The sequence below is a fragment of the Triticum urartu genome, chromosome 5A (genome assembly GCF_056163025.1).
Source record: "Triticum urartu cultivar PI428250 chromosome 5A, HENAU_Tu73, whole genome shotgun sequence".
Classification (NCBI taxonomy): domain Eukaryota; kingdom Viridiplantae; phylum Streptophyta; class Magnoliopsida; order Poales; family Poaceae; genus Triticum; species Triticum urartu.
In genome coordinates this window covers 233802783-233819236 of record NC_141877.1, presented here as the reverse complement: position 1 = coordinate 233819236, position 16454 = coordinate 233802783, and positions in this window count along the sequence as shown.

Genomic DNA, 16454 nt, shown 5'->3' with positions numbered 1-16454 from the left:
TACATCCACTAGGCATTGAAGTTCGCCACCAGTGATCATAAAGCGCGACGAAGAAGCAGATTACAAAAACTAGGCACCATTGCAGCGTAACAAAATAATACTGAACCGAGACCACTTCCAAGACAGTTCAAGAAAGGTTAGCCTTGCGGGGGAACTGCTGCACAAGCTGGTGAGCAAGGCTGTGAGACCGGCCTAGCCTGTCGGTCATAGCTTCCAGGTGTAGCTGTTTAGCGATGAGGTTCTCATTGGTGTTCTCCGCAATCTTTCTTAGAGATAGGACTTCAAGTCGAAGTTGAGTTGCAGAATGCCTTTCTGCTAGAACTTGGGACTTAAGAAGTCGAACTGATTCAGACAACGAATTCTGTGAGCTTGTCTGACTGTTAGTCTCAAGTAACTTGAACACTGCATCAAGACAAGACTTTGGGGTTGTCTCGCTATCTTCAAGATGTTTTGCCTTCTTTGCTGCAATATATGTTGGGTTTGTCTCACAGCCTTCAGCAGACTTGTGCATGCCATCAGGCATATCACCCTAAAACAAAGCAGAGAGATGACAGGTTTTGCACATGTATAAACAAAGATGATAACTGTTCTGTCAATTCTATCCAATTTAAAATTAGAAAATAAAGAGTAATTTCAAAATATCAATAGCATAATTTGGCATTGTTCATAATGCGGGGAGCTTCACCACACTACTGGATTACCATGTCAACATAACAAGCATAGATGAAGGGCAAAGAAAATCATTGTATCTATTTTGGATAATGTGCATGGCATGTTGTTCATATCATCAGCCACATTAGGAAGATAAAACAGGAGATGACAAGGTGCAAACGTGGGCTGCTTCACCACACACTGGATTATAGATCCACAAAAACAAGCATACATATATGGAGTATTAAGTAATGTGCATGGTATGAATAAGGAATTTGGTTTTACAAGTAAAACTTAGAACTTATGGTTCTTACGAACATGCATTTTGGTAGAAACAGCAAACTAAACAGCAGTAAACGATAGGGAGTATGAGCAAATTAAACAGCAGTTGAGGATAAAGGCTTTAGAAGGACTGACTTACATTAACAGTTAACACCGGCTTTATAATGCCCTTCTCCATGTCAAGGGAAGGATAACTCAAGAATTTCAGCACAAAATCTTCTTCATAAGCATTGCCTGTACTCTACATTTTGTAGAGAGTAATTATAGATATGATAATACTGGAAGGGATAGAGGATAATGAAGATAAGATGCAGATTGATGCTACATAATCAACTACCAATCCCTGGAAGTACAAGCGTTACAGGACAAAATGTACTGACAAGAGCAATGGGCTACACTTCTGCACTGGCATTGTCTGTGTATTCTACTTGTTGGTAAGATTAAATATAGATCTGATCTTTTTAGTAAATGGTGGGCGAGGGAGATAAGATGCAGAATGCTACAAAATGAACCAATCCCTCTTCCCATAATACAAGAGTGTTTTGAACACTGGTGTACTGTACAAAACGTTCTTATATTATGGGACGGAGGGACTAGCTGTTAATGTAAGTACAGTGATAGACCACGTTCAATCCTTACAAGAGGACTGCAGAGCTAAACCTCTTCAAAAGCATTGGGTTGATTCTAAATTTATGTAAGAGTCCATACGGATCTTATAATGTCCACCAAATGTACGATTACAAGGCTAACATGTGCAGTGATGCTACATAATCAAACAACTATGAAAGTAAGTATGGTCATACAGGGCAAGAGGTACTCACAAGAGCAATGCAGTATGCAGTATAGTTGCGAGATTCTGTGGTCCCTTGAGAACGAATATTCTTCTGCTAACAGTTTTCGTACAAGTGAGACATTAAGGCAAATGCAGAAATGTAGTTAAAATTGTGATGTGATATCATAGACAGTTCCTTACGCTACAGCCGAGACCAATGTGTAACAAGATTATTCCAGTCACCGTCGGATAAATGTAGCACTGGAGACTTTACAGAAATTTCGTTCAGAGGCTTGCCATCGAAGTGCGCTTGCCTCAGGTAGGAACAATACTTCATCAACGAGTGCTTGAAAAGCGCAACCAAGCCTTGCTCATCATCACAATCCAGTTTGCTCCTCGCCTATTTAAAAGAATGAAATCTTGTGTCTTCTGTCAGCAGAAATGTATGCAGTAATGACCATGAATAACATTAGTACATTACTTACCCGTAAGTTGTAGAGGAAGACTAGAAATTGTTCTGCGTCTGCGGTATAATCTTTCCATGAAGGAAAGATGCGCACAAAGTTCCTGACAACAACATAAGCTTCGTCTTCTAAACTGGGAAGAAATGGAACAGGGGTCCTATTTGCTGCAATTGGGGCTCTCTCTGGTTTGAAAAGGGATTTGGCAACTGGATTTGGTGTACTCTTTGCTGGAATGGGGGTTTTGCATCGTACAGCTGGTCCTATGTCAACTAGCATAATCATATTGTTTGCTGCAGTTGGGGTCTGCTGAGTTGGGGCATAAGAAATGACCAGTGTAGTAGGGCTAGAGTCTGCTAGAGTTGGGGTATTTTGTGGGTCAGGTGATATTGCAACTACACCTAATGGGTTATTTGATTTATCAGGTGCAGCTAACTTTTCCAAATACTTTGCTTGTGCTCCTCCACGATCAGCAATCGCCCTCTTCCTTTTGAACATCTGATACACAAGAACATCATTTGAATGGATAAATATGGTATGATGACAGATGGAATATGTACCGAAAATGGATAGGCAGGGCGTATTCACATACACGATGTGTAAACTAAGCTAATGGAAGTTCAACAAAGTAGAAGCAATGCAAAGCATCAGTTGCAAGATATGTGCGAGCAATGTAACCTTGGAAAGTTAGAGCAAGTACCTTGATGGGTGAATAAGATAGGGCATCTTCCTCTGACTCCTCCACTAGGGAGCTACATTGACTTAGGTCTCCCTCTAGCTCAGAATCACTGTTAGGATCATATTCTGAGCATCAATCTGTAGGTGGAGAGCGTTTGCATTGCATTGCATCCATACTTGATTTCAGTCCCTTAATGCCAAGTTTGACAGCCATGACATTGTTCTGCTTTATTATTTTCATGCGCGCAAGCTCATAATCATTATGATGCTGTCCAGAATCTGAGATTCATTAAAACATAAAAAGTAGTCTGATTATCTATGGAATGCATTACGGATTCAACTCGGAGAGTGTCTCCCTATAAACCCCTGCATATGCAAAGTTCACCTCCCCAACCGTGCTGACCAGACCACACACAGAAATACAAACCCCTTATGTCTCTATAACAGGCAAGCACACATTTCAAAACTGAAGTAGGAACATTAGAATCATATGAAATTCGTATTTGAACAAATAAACTAAGCAATTATGAGTGGCGTAATGTTTAGCTTCAAGGGTGGAGTGTTGGTAGTGCGACACAAAGCAAGTAGGAAGATTGTATTCCATGTAAAGGATCGAAACCTATGTAAAAGCTAGAAATGACACTTTCTTTCTATACAATGCAGTGTTCGTCACCCACACATGATGGAAGAGATCCATAGAGAAATACTATTCACTCATGTCTACGGTTCCAGTATTTAGAAACAGGGTGGTCCACCCTAAAAGAATATTGACAGAAAATATGACAAGGCAAGCATAGATGTAGTGAATCAATCATTTACTTGTGAGCTTACTAGGACAAGTATGCAGAATTGTAACTGCAGTAAGAGACCATCCAAAATCTGAATGAACAAGTTTGTCTAGCACTTATTGTTTGCAACTAATCGACGTGAATAATTGGATATTATATCGAATGAGTAAGAAAGACAAGTAAAATTGTTAAGAAACCTGGCTTGCGGTAGTAATTTGGGTCAATGTCACTACGACCAACAATCCAAAATGACTAGTTTCTATTCCGAGGGCCGAAATTTTGAAAACCCTATGAACTTTAGAGGTACTAAAGATTACCGAAATACATCTGAACCATTAAGTGTAGGTAGCACTAAGCACACAACAAACCCTAATGATAGTCCTGCCTAATGAGTAATGAATCAATTAGAAAATGGGTGATGAGGAGTGGCTGCTGAGTGTTGAGGACTTATCTCAAGATAAATCAGGTTGACTTGGTGGGTGCTGCACGCCTGAGCCCTGAACGGACTGGGAAGGTAGGCATGGCGGCGCGCCCGGGCAGCGGTGACGCTGTTGGGCGAGCGGCTCCTGGCCTCCTATTAGTCCGGCGTCTCCTCCTAGAGTCATGCCATCCAGGGACGGCATGTCGCCAGCGAGGCAAGCGGCTGGGGGCGAGTAGAGATCGGAAGCGCGCAGCAGAATAGAGGGGAATCGAGGCCTGGGATGACCCAAAATCCCAAGGTGGGCCAGCCCACCATGGGCACCCTGTAGAGATATACACCCGAGCGGTGAACATGCATTTTTGAAACTAATTTAGGAACATTTACCTGACCAATTAAACAACTCTTTTTTAATAATATCAGATTCGTATTTGAACAACTAAGCTTGTTTAGCTTGATGGGTGGAGCAGTGTTATTATGACACGAAGCACGTATTCTGATTGTATAGTGATCATAAAAGCGGGAAACTCTAAGCATATTTTTTTAGCAAAAGAGGGTTTCCCCTCCGATTTCTATTAAAGAAGCCACCATGGAACCAACATGATCAATTAAAACCTAAGCATGATCAATTAAACCATATTATGGCTGTGCCATGGAAGATTTGAAGCTGCAAACCGGAGAAATGATATTTAGTATCCATTGTTTGCTCCGAACTAAGAACTAAATTCTAAGAGCTGAAAAGAAAGTAGAGTAACCAAGTTAAGATCTATTTTCTGGTTGAGATCAAAAAGTTGAGGAGATATGAAGTACCACCTCTCTTGCGGCGTCGTGTAGGCATCGGGGGTGCTATAGCTGTCGGTGTCGTTGAAGCAGATCTGCGACGGTAGACGGGTGCATCGGGGGATAAGTCCCGTTGCGGTGGAAGAGAAGGTCGTGTGAGCAGCCCCGGCAAAGAGGACGACGACGCCGATGAAGCGAGAGGACGCGATGCAAGCCTATTGGTCCGTCGCCGTGGATGAGAAACGTCCATCTCTAGTAGTGGACGATGCGGTCTTGGTAGGCGCTCCGGCATGGTGGAGGACGGTGGCGATGGATGTGGTGGAGGATGGCAGCGATGGATGGGGTGGCGGACGGAGGATGGTGTGGGGATGGGGTGTTCTAGCGCGGACGGTGTATGAATGAGGAAATGGAGGGAGAGGTATGGGGAACCATGTTTTTGGGAAGGGCGTGTCTGAAATATGGGAAAGTTATGAACTTATCCCCTGTTTAAAATTTGGACGTCTCGTCGGTTGGGGATAGGACGGTAATCTCGCATCTCGCCAATATTTTCCCAGAGCGATTTCGGGCGAGGAGAGGGTGGTTGGCGCCCACGGTGTATGAACGGGGCTGACAGGTAGGGCGGTTGTTTCACGTCTGAGTGAAGTTACAAACCTGCCCCTATTGAAAATATTTTCCTACATCGATTTCGGCCGAGTTTGCCGCCCACCGTGTATGAATGGGGAATGGAGGGAGAAACAGAGGTCTTTCGGACGATCTTGAATCAAATGAGTTTTTCCGCCCATGTTTGACGCCCACCGTGTCAGAATGGGCTCAGAGGCGGCCGTGTCACGTCTAATTGAAGTTACTAACCTACCCCTATTTAGAGCAGTAGAAATTGGGCCGATGGATTGTCCGTGTAATGGGTAGACAGTAATTTCCATCTCCCAAACAGTTGGCTTCGGGCAGTCGACGTGGGAGTGGACATTTTGCTGCTTCTTTCGAATTTTGGGACAATAAGCATCCACGTTTACCCTGGCAACTAAAGTCGAATCCATTTTGTATTCCTATATGAATCTTTATAAATCATTCTATGTGTTTTTATATATCTTCAAAAGGACGACAAAGATGTATTCCACTGTCATATACGAATATGGTTTACAAATGTCGATACTCAAATTGAGAAACTAGAATCCAGTTTAAGGTGAATTCAAATATTTGGAACACTTCATGTCCAACTCAAATGTCACACATAGCATAATGTGTACTCCCATTTAGATATGTACACAAGCGATGTATCAAGATTCAAATACCGAGTCAATCAACCAAGAATGTACAGAACTAACAGACATATAAACACTTATAGAGTATATGGATCAATAATATCAACTAACATACATAAGCCAGGCCGCTGTACTTTTTTTTGGCTACAACAGCATCTTTTTTTAGCCAACATCTTGGCCCTTTCTGATGCGTGCCACTTATGGTCCATCTATACTACTACTATTGTTGAATGCACATTCAGCCCGATTGGCATATTTGTAGGTCTGGCACATCAATCCAAATGAAATGTCTCCGAGTCTTACCAATTAATACAGAATTGTGCTCAAATAAAATTACAAACCAAAAAACAAAAAAAAACAATTATTACATGATCTCTAAAACAAATGGTTTGATTGATTACATGAATAGACAACACAAAGGTTATTCAACTATGGAAAGAACATTTCACCTATGATTTACGAAGTAGGAATTTAATTTCCTTTTTCCTTCAAGACCTTAACAATCTGGTCAGTCTCGGCTTGCTTCGTTTTGAAATCCACCAAATATTTAATGGTTGTCTTGAGTGCTGCTTGTGATTGTGCTGTTAGCTTCCTCAACATGTCAACTTCATCTCTAAGTGCAGAAGCAGAATCTCTTTCTACCACTAGTTTAGCCTCTAGAGCATCAGCAGTTGGCAATTCATAATGCACGATTGGGCCGGTGCCACTGCTGTGGGATGATGCAACGTACATGGGGACCTCGCTTTTTGATCTTCGGCTAACCTATTTTGCCATTAAAGTTCCGATTGGATTCAGAAAAGTTGAAATTAGTAAAACATCTCAACAGGGAGTTATAATAGCAAACCAGTTAAACAAACAAGGAATTAAAGAGTTTCAATTCGATGTTGAAAAGTAGTTATTAACATCATTGTAAACCACTGTTGCAGCAGCAAAGCAGTTAAACAAACAAGTAGATATTTAAGTTAAGGCAAACAGGTAATTCTTAACAGTGAGTATCAAACACATAGATAGGCGTAGTCTACATTAAGATTAACACGCTGTACCATTATGTAATCAGTAGCAAACTAAATTAAGCCAAGCAACGTAATTGAACAATTTTGCAATAATTGGCTAACTAAAATTCCAAGAAGCAGGTAACTGAACTTACGCTAGTTCTTTGTACAGGCACACTGCAACTTCTTTGTCGCTTACAAGGTTGTACGAAGGAGTCCATGGCATTAATTCCTTAGATACGTAGTCCCAATACTTCTTTCTTCCCACACTGCATGGGTAAGTCGAATGGTTAATCTGGTAAGATGGTGCGTCCTTGATATGTTATATGAGGACGTGTAGTCAGACTAGTTGTAGCCAAACACATCACACTAGCTTTTACTGTATATTTCATGTGATTACTTTTGGCATATCAAGATCTAAGAAATCTACAATAGGATGAAAAGACTAGCATCCTTCACATTATTGGCAAACTCAGTTCATAGAAACAAGCAATTCAACCATTCTGTGGGTAAATCAAAAGCGCCACTGGAATATTTTTCACTATCCAATCATACATGCAAAAAGGGGCGACGCCACCATAGGGGCTGGTATGGGCGGCCGCCTCAGGTGGCTGGAAAGTGTGCACCTAGTTTGAGTCGTCCAGGTTGGCCCACGCTAGTTTTGTTCGTCCCAACGCACGAGCAAGCAATGTAAAAGATGAAGAAAAATGTTTCAATTGGGATGGGCCAATAACATAAGCGCAAGACAGGCCCTATAGTAGGCTTGCGGCCCAAACGAGCACCTCCCATATCGGTTGACAGCAGGAAAAATCCCAATTCATTTGCTCCAGCCTCCAGTCTGGTTCGGTCCTAACCTAGTCGCCGCTGGACAGACCGACACAGCACTTCCTCGTGCCCTCATTGGATTGCGGTCACCGGGCTTCAAGCGAACGGAAGGACATGAAGATAAGGATCCAACCCTGGGTGTAGCCTGCGTAGGAGGCAGCGGCGGCAGCACGGGCATGGCATCGAGCTTGCGCAAACGGACAGTCGCAGCTTGCAAGAGTAGCATGCGCAACGATCAGGTACATCACATCCCTGATTATATCTAATTCAACTCTTTAATTTCTGGCCAATAGTTAAACCTGACGGTGTTGTAAAACTGCTTGTATGTAGGGAATCTATGAGAAAATGAAACCAATTTCTACTTATTTTATAACTCCCCCAATCAATACTGAACTGACTGAATCTGATGTATCTAATCAAGTTTCCGGTGCAAACATACAAGCTCATGTTGTTCTTGAGCCTGATGTGTCTAATGAATAGACTGCTAATGAAGGATTTGATGCAAACATTTTACATGCTCCTGGTGATGAACATATAGTGTCTAATGAGGGATCTAATGAAAGCATTTTGCAAGCTCATTGAAGGATTTAGTGTCTAATGATGATCTACTATGTTGAGAGAGACAGAGATTTGGAGGCATTGATGACAAGCAAATTATAGTGCATTTTCGCAGCTTGAGGAAACGTCGAGGCCATCTACCAGAAAGTCCTCGTATCATGACAACATAGCATAAATACTTTTCTAATATGTTGTTTGAAACTATTGGCATATTTCTGCAGGATAGATATATTGATATGCAGCTTGTGCACTGGTTATACGTGAAATTACACTTTGATATTTTCAGCCAGGGAACGAATAATTCATGCAGGTACAGACCATGTTTGTAGTCCTTGTACACCATGTTGCATTTTGTGTTTTTTGGTGCTTGCATCATTTAGTGTTTATAATCTGAACTACTTTGGATCATTAGCTGGTTTTCAAAGTGCATGTAGCTTCACATTTCTCAAGTTATGTTGATTTCCAGAGTGCAAGTGACTTCGTATTTTTAAGTTAAATGTTCGCCCCTGGTAACTTGAATTCGTGGATCAGCCACTTCACACAAATCATACACGAATGTTAGTACGAATTAAATGAAATGCAGGGACTTACGCTAGCTCGTTGTACAGGCTCACTGCAGCTCAGCTTGCGCTTGGGATGTTACATGTACAAGTCCATGTTACCACTTGCTTGGATGTGCAGGCCTTGTGCTCCTTGCATCCCCCTCTGCATTTTTGACACGGCGAATGGTTGATCAAATAAGAGGAATCGACCTTGATGTTGTACCGGAGGACAGATACTTACAAGGTTATACAGGTGTGCAGGATGTGTACCAGATCCCGTAGCGCTGTCATGCTTCGATAAAAAATGGATTTTCTTGTTTCAGATGATATCTCCAAAAGAAATAAGAGTTAAAGTCAGAGTTGCATAGGCGTGTAAGCTAAGAGAGTAGTGAAAGGATATCCAAACATCGTCGGAACAGTGCACAAGGGAGTGATGTGTGGATACCTAGTTCGGGCCGGCGTTTGGGCATGCTCGCCTAGCTAGAGTGCGGGTCACTTCAGAGCCGTTGAGGGTGATGTGCTGGCTGGCTGCACACGAGTGCAGATCTTGAGTCGCAGCGGAGTGCTACGATGCGGTGGACGAGACCGTTGGTGAAGCCCCAACGGCCTCGGGGGGCGGAGGTGCGACGATGTGCTCGGTGAAGTAGCCCCGGTGAGCTGGGAGACGGCGTCGGTGAAGCGCACCTGATGCGGTGGAACTCAGTGACTGTGAGGCACGTCGGTTGGCGGCGGCCGACGTTGTCGGTGGACCACCCGGTGCGGTGGACGAGGGCGTAGATGAGGTAGCTCCGGTGCGGTGGTGAAGCGTGACCGTCGTCTTCGTTGTCGCCGTCCGGCACAGAGGTGGGGAACGGTGGGGAAAGAGATGAGACGAGGGGCGATTCGAGGGTTGGCGGCGAATTAGGGATTTGAGCAAAATCTGGGCGCGGAAGGGGACGGTGGAGAAGAGAGATTTTGCAGGGCTGGAATTGGGGCCGCCAGATATTTCAATCCGAAATGTGGAAGCATGAACTTATATTGTCGTCGTCCTTTTGGGGGGGTGGCTGGGTGCTACGTGTCCGTCCGACACACGCGACTACCCCGACAGGACTATGCTTCGGTGCCTTAAGGCACCTGCCTTTGTGTCCATGACATGTGGGCCCAACAGGTGGCTGGCCCACATGTTAGTGGCCCAAAGGCAGTTGCCTTTAAGGCACCAAAGCAGCGTCCACCCCGACACAACCCTGGTCTGCCTGGTGTGCCTACATTTGAGAATGCAAACGAATCTTCTTTCATTTGCAAACGAATCTCTATGTATTACCATGCCCGTGTTTTCCTTTCAATAATTAGTCATTCGAAACGAGATACTCCATCCGTTCACTTTTGTAAGTCGTTTCAGACAACTTAAAATGAACTGTTTTGCACATTGTCTGAAATGTCTTCAAGGTCTTATAGAAGTGAACAGAGGGAGTACTATAAATTAATTAATGAGGAGTTATTTGAAAAAAAATCGAAACGGTACCCACGCTAACGTGGATTACAGTGTGTGTCACATAATTAGTTATTTGAATTAGAGTGTGTGTCATGTAGTTAGTTATTTGAATTAGAGTGTGTGTCACGTAGCGATCTCCAATTCTAACATGGATTTCGCATTTCATTGTATCCACGCTACTTTTTTAATACAAATTCATATGTATATGATGAACACCATGGTAGTGAGAAAACTTTTGGATGGATTCAAACATATGACCTACAAAATAGCACAACAAACTGAGTCAATGTCATCTTTTGGAAACTTAGTATGGCATGAATTCAAAATAATTACCCGTATGCCTGGTCCTCGGTTCAAATCTTACAATGTACACCGAATTGAAACATCAATATTAAGTCTCGTACTATGTACATTCAAATGTTGTTTTTAGCCCCCCCCCCCCGCACAAACGCTACATACTTCCTGTATCAGTCAATCTTCCTCTCCTAACCACCTTAGGAAGCTATCGGTTTCCAACACACGTTCATTCTTTCTCTCCATGTTTCGATCTCTAAGTCTCTCAACTACACAACCCCTTTTTCCACTCTGTTACCAAATGTATTTACCTCACACACCCGCCATTGCACCCCATGCCGAGCTCTCTCTCTCTCTCTCCCTTCTCCCTCTCACCCTCTCGCGCTAAATACATGCATTGCCTATCTAGCCCCCCAACCTCTCGTGCGCACGCACACACGTTGTATATCTAGGTCACTCCCTCGAGACTGTCTCACTCTTTCTTCCGCACGACGGGCCACACTCGCTCAATCTCGTTCTCTTTATCTGAGTCTCGTTTAACCTCGTTTTCTTTCACACACAAATGATATATCTCCCTGTTCGGGCCTCGATCGACACACTCTATACTCTCTCACGTAGATTGTCTATCTAGGTCAGTCCATCCAAGCCACTGCCACTCTTTCGACCTCATCGTGGGCCACGCTCACTCAATCTCTCTCTCTCTTTCTCTCTCTCTCACTCTCTCTCTCTCTTTCTCTCTCTCTCTCTGTATGTCTCGATTGACCTCGCTCTTTCTCAGACAAAAACGATATATCACCATGTTTGAGCCCAATTCGACCTATTCACATTGTATACTCTCTCACGCACATCGTCTATCTAGGTCACTCTCTCCAACCTGTCTCACTCTTTCGATCGCACGGCGACCCTATGTGATCGGTTGACCTTGCTTCCTCCCACGCACAGAATATATCTACACGCCTGTGACTGGATCATCTCTCAAGCTCTATCTTATAGCCCTCACCCTTGCCAAAAAGCTCAATCGAACAATATCTCTCCAGAGCATATATATTTGTTCAATGAATGTCGGACCACACTCACTTTGTCTCTATATCTATGTCTCTCGATTGACCTCGCTTTCTCACACCGTATCTTCCACGCGTTGAAGCTACTACCTCTCCATCCCTTGCAAAGCCGGAGCTATTTACATTGCGAGGGGCACTCCAACATTGGATTAATTTGTGTAGGCATTTATTCCGGTCGGTTTAGATTATGTTTTTGTAGCATTCGGCCCACAACTACTCCAAACACCGTTGCAACCCACGCAATTCCCCTAGTTGATTTCCCTCTGGCTCGGTCATCGCTCTCTCGCATGTCCTTTCTCGCCTTCAACGTCGCACCATGGTATTATTGAAAAAACTATGTTGTTCTCTTTAATTATTATAAATAAGCTACAAAACTACACACCTATAGTCCACTTGGAATGGAACAAATTTTGACCCACAAATTAAAGTGCTACAAACTACACACCGAGGGGCCCACATGTCATGAAACAAATTTGGACCCATATACAAATTAAAAAATAAAGGACGAGGATCGAACATGCGACCGGGCCTTCAAGCCGCACGTAAATAGGCAACATACGTAGAATAGCAATGTTTGTTGTATCCCCTTTGTTCACATAATATTTTTATATTACCACAGCCTAGTTAATGGATAACATGTAATATTATTTTTAGTACTATTCGCCTTCACTTACTGGTGGGTTCCATGTGTGCTCTCTCTCTCTCCTCCCCTTCTGCGTTTAGACGCACGGGCAAACAGGAAGAACTCGCGGGCGATGTTGCCATTGACCATATCTGGACGCGTTCACAAGTCACGGCACCAGTTTCATGTACTAGCAGCACTAGTCAATGTGTACGTGCAGTGCACATTAATTTGGAAGTATATTAAGTGCATGCGGATATTAACTACTAGGATATTATTTGCGTGTTGTCATGTGATTAGCACTATTTTTGGCATGAAATTAACTACACGCTAAACGTGTTGACCGCTCGACATTGAAGCAGTCTAGGTCATTGGATGACAAGGAATACATGTGGCTTGATGACGTTTTATATTTAATTTGATACGGCTCTAGTAGAACATTCAATCGATCAAACCATACATTTCGTTTAGTCTGACTCCGACTTTAAATTATACGACGACCGATATAAAATAAACGGAAATGATAAATGTTCGGATTTTAAGCATGGCAATCCGAACGTTTTTCATGGAAAATTTAGATTACGCGGCGGCGGCGGGGGCGTCTCGCGGTGGGAAGCGGCTCCTCTGCCGTGCTCTGTGTGTCATCGGGCCAGTGAGCGACGGCGATGGCGGCTTCTTGCGCCGTTGTTGGCGTACTCCTGGATGTTGGCCTAGCTTCAAGGAAGGCCAAAAGGTTCTGGACTTTGGAGCGAGTCAACTGGCGGGAGGAGGCGACTAGCGTTGGTGCAAGGAAGAGGTCGACGGCAGCCATCCATGCCGCTGAGGGGAGGGGGCATGGCACCCGACCGGGGACAGGCGTTGTCAACGGCGCGTCGGAGACATTCGTGTGCACGGGCACCGGCACGGGCGCGCACGTCAGTGCACGCGCAGGCGCATGCGCTGGCAGGTGCACGGGCACTGGCACGGGCGTGCGTGTCAGGGCACGCGCAGGCGCAAGCGCTGGCAGGTGCACGGGAGCGTGAAAGTCGGTGTGGACCTCGTGGAACCCCGTGGGATCAAGCTCGGCGACAATGTGCGGCTCCCAGCCCATCAATGCCACGGGGATGGGTGCTGGCGCAGTCGGGGCGATAGGAGCCTGAATGGGAGCGGGGACATGCGCGGCGTCTTTGCGCGAGGCGAGTTCAAGCTCGTCCCAAAGCGCCTTATGTTCTTGAGACTCCGGCTGGGTGTCTTCCTCAAGAAACTGGAACACTAAGGGCAGACCATCGTGATGAGGCATGGCGTATGTTTAGGTCAGGCTAGCTGGAGGTAGACGACAGGAGAATCGGAGAGGAAGACAGAGGATTATAGCGATACCGACTAGTGCGGGGTTGATTTTAAACTGCGGCGCCGACAACATTAAAAGTGGGATCAGTTGGGACGACGGTGGACGGCGGAGCCTGGTCAAAGGGCTCGCCTCCTAGTGAGCCTGCATGGCGGCTTGCTCGCACGCCTCCCGTCGACTCACACGCTTGCTCAGACGGCACCTTCCGATGAGAAGCGGGGACTCGTGGCGGCACGTAAACGCCCACAGTTTCAATAGTGAAAGCGTTCGCCTTAATTTGACAGTTCTTTGTTCCAAAATACCTTGGCTCTTCATTTGTGCAACTTGTCATAAGCAGCTTGTCTCAAATTGAAGAAAAAATTTACCAAGTAATATTTGTGCCATATCACGTGACCATGCTTAGTTTCAAGAATTTATGCTCACTTTTGGATTTTCTGAAATTTAAAATCTAGGATTCAAAACAATAACATAACCTGCATCATGCAATAAATTTTCAAGCCGTACATCTGTCCTGTTTTATTTCTTAAGAAAGGATTTGGTCAAACATTTTGCTTAGTTAGACTTCAGACAAGTTATATATGCAGAGTAAAAGGATAATCCCTCCGTACCAGTGCATTGCCTGATATATTAACTCAAGTACTAGGCACGAACAAACAGGCTCAATTTTGTGCTCATCCTGGTGTAGTAGTAGTAGTACTAGGCAATGCAGTTGACGGGTGACCTTGACGAGCGGCGACCGAGGGAATTGAACCGTGCTCGGCACGGTAGGTAACGTTGTCTAGTTACTAAAGCATCCCTCCGTTGTTCATCGGTAGTCATTATGGACCGGGGACATGAGGGGAATTTCCTAGGACTGGAATTCTAGCCGCTAGATATTTCAACATGAAACGTTGAGGCTCGACTGGTTGGGGTTGCCTAATGTGCGTACCACGCACGCCACCGAAGGACACGAGCCCGGTTTTTTTTAGGATCAACACGAGCCAAGGTCTGGCTAGTACGCCGTTGGGTCCTACCATTCGAGAATACGAAAGGAACCTTTTGAATTGCGGAATGAATCTATGTGTATTACAATACCCGTTTTTTCCTTGCAAATACTAATCTCAACGTGGTAATTGATTTATGACGAGTTGTTGAATTAGAGTGATTTTGTGATATAGTGATCTCAACGTGGATTTCACATTTCATGGTATCCCTAGTAAGTTTTCCAATGCAAATTCAAATTTAAAAGATGAACAATATGGAGGTGAGAAAACTTTGTATGTATCAAGCATATGACCACACACACACACACACACACACACACGCACGAACAGAACAACAATCCAATAAGTATAGTGCATCTATTTTTCCAAACCATGCATGTATGACACGAATTCAAAAATACTCCTTCTATTCCTAAATATTAATCTTTTAGAGAGTTCAACAAGTGACTACATACGGAGCAAAATGAGTGAATCTAGACTCTAAAATATGTCTATATACATCCGTATGTGCCAGTCCATTTGAAGCCTCTAAAAAGACTAATATTTAGGAACGAAGGGAGTAAAATGTAAGACATCCATGGTCCTCAGTTCAATATTTAAAATGAACATGAAACTGAAACATGAATATTAAGTCTAGTACTACAGTACATGCAAATGTTGTGTTTAGGCGGAGCTATGATTGTCGGGGGTCAACCCCTCGACCTTAGATAAAATTGTGGAGCTCTGTTTAGGGTTGTTTAGAATATATTTGTCCCCACCCTCCCAACCACCGATTGGTTGTGCACCCCCACCCCTCCTCCCCGAGATAATATCATGTGCCCCCATACCTTAGATGCTATATGCCGATACGAGTTGCTTGGAGCTTGTAGATCTGAGATATAGCACCTCACATGATGTGTCTTAATATTTTTGCAGGAAACCTTGATGAGTTTGAGAATTGCACACAATTTGTACAAAAACTACTTAGATGCCCTTTGATCCCATATCCAACGACCTCGAAGCTTGTATCACCGTAGCATCTAAGATGAAGGAGGACATCATATTCTCCTATATGTAAGAATATCATGTGCTACCACACCTTAGATGCTTTGGTGATACAAGCTCTTCGGAGGCGTTGGATTTGTGACCCAAAACCATCTCGGTGGTTCGAATGGTTTTTTGCAGAAAAGCCCCAAAAGAGTTCGGCCACTTCTTACAAGCACAAAGACTGCTCAAATGCCATTGGATCTCAGATCAAACGACCTCCAAGCTCGTATCACCGTAGCATCCAAGCTGCGATAGCACCTTATGTTTTCTCGCATGGGAGAGTATGAGGTGCTCCCGCACCGTAGATTCTATGGTGATACGAGTTCACTGAGATCTAACGGCCCATAGTAGGAGGTTTGAATGTTTTTGCAACATACGGTTGATAGAGTTTGGGAAATGCGCAGAAAGTACAAGTACTACGCATGTGCCATCTGATCACTAATCATACGACCTAGATGCTCATATCACCGTAGCGGGTAATTAAGCTATGGGGAGCACCTAATATGAGCACCGGGGAGCCGTTGGATCGAAGATGCAGCAGCACACACGAGGCCTGAATGTTTTATTTGCAAAAAAAACCTTTGGAGAGTTTGGAAATTGCGCATAATTACAAAGACTACTCCCAAGCCATTGGATCTCACTTCCAATGGTGTAAAAACTCGTATCA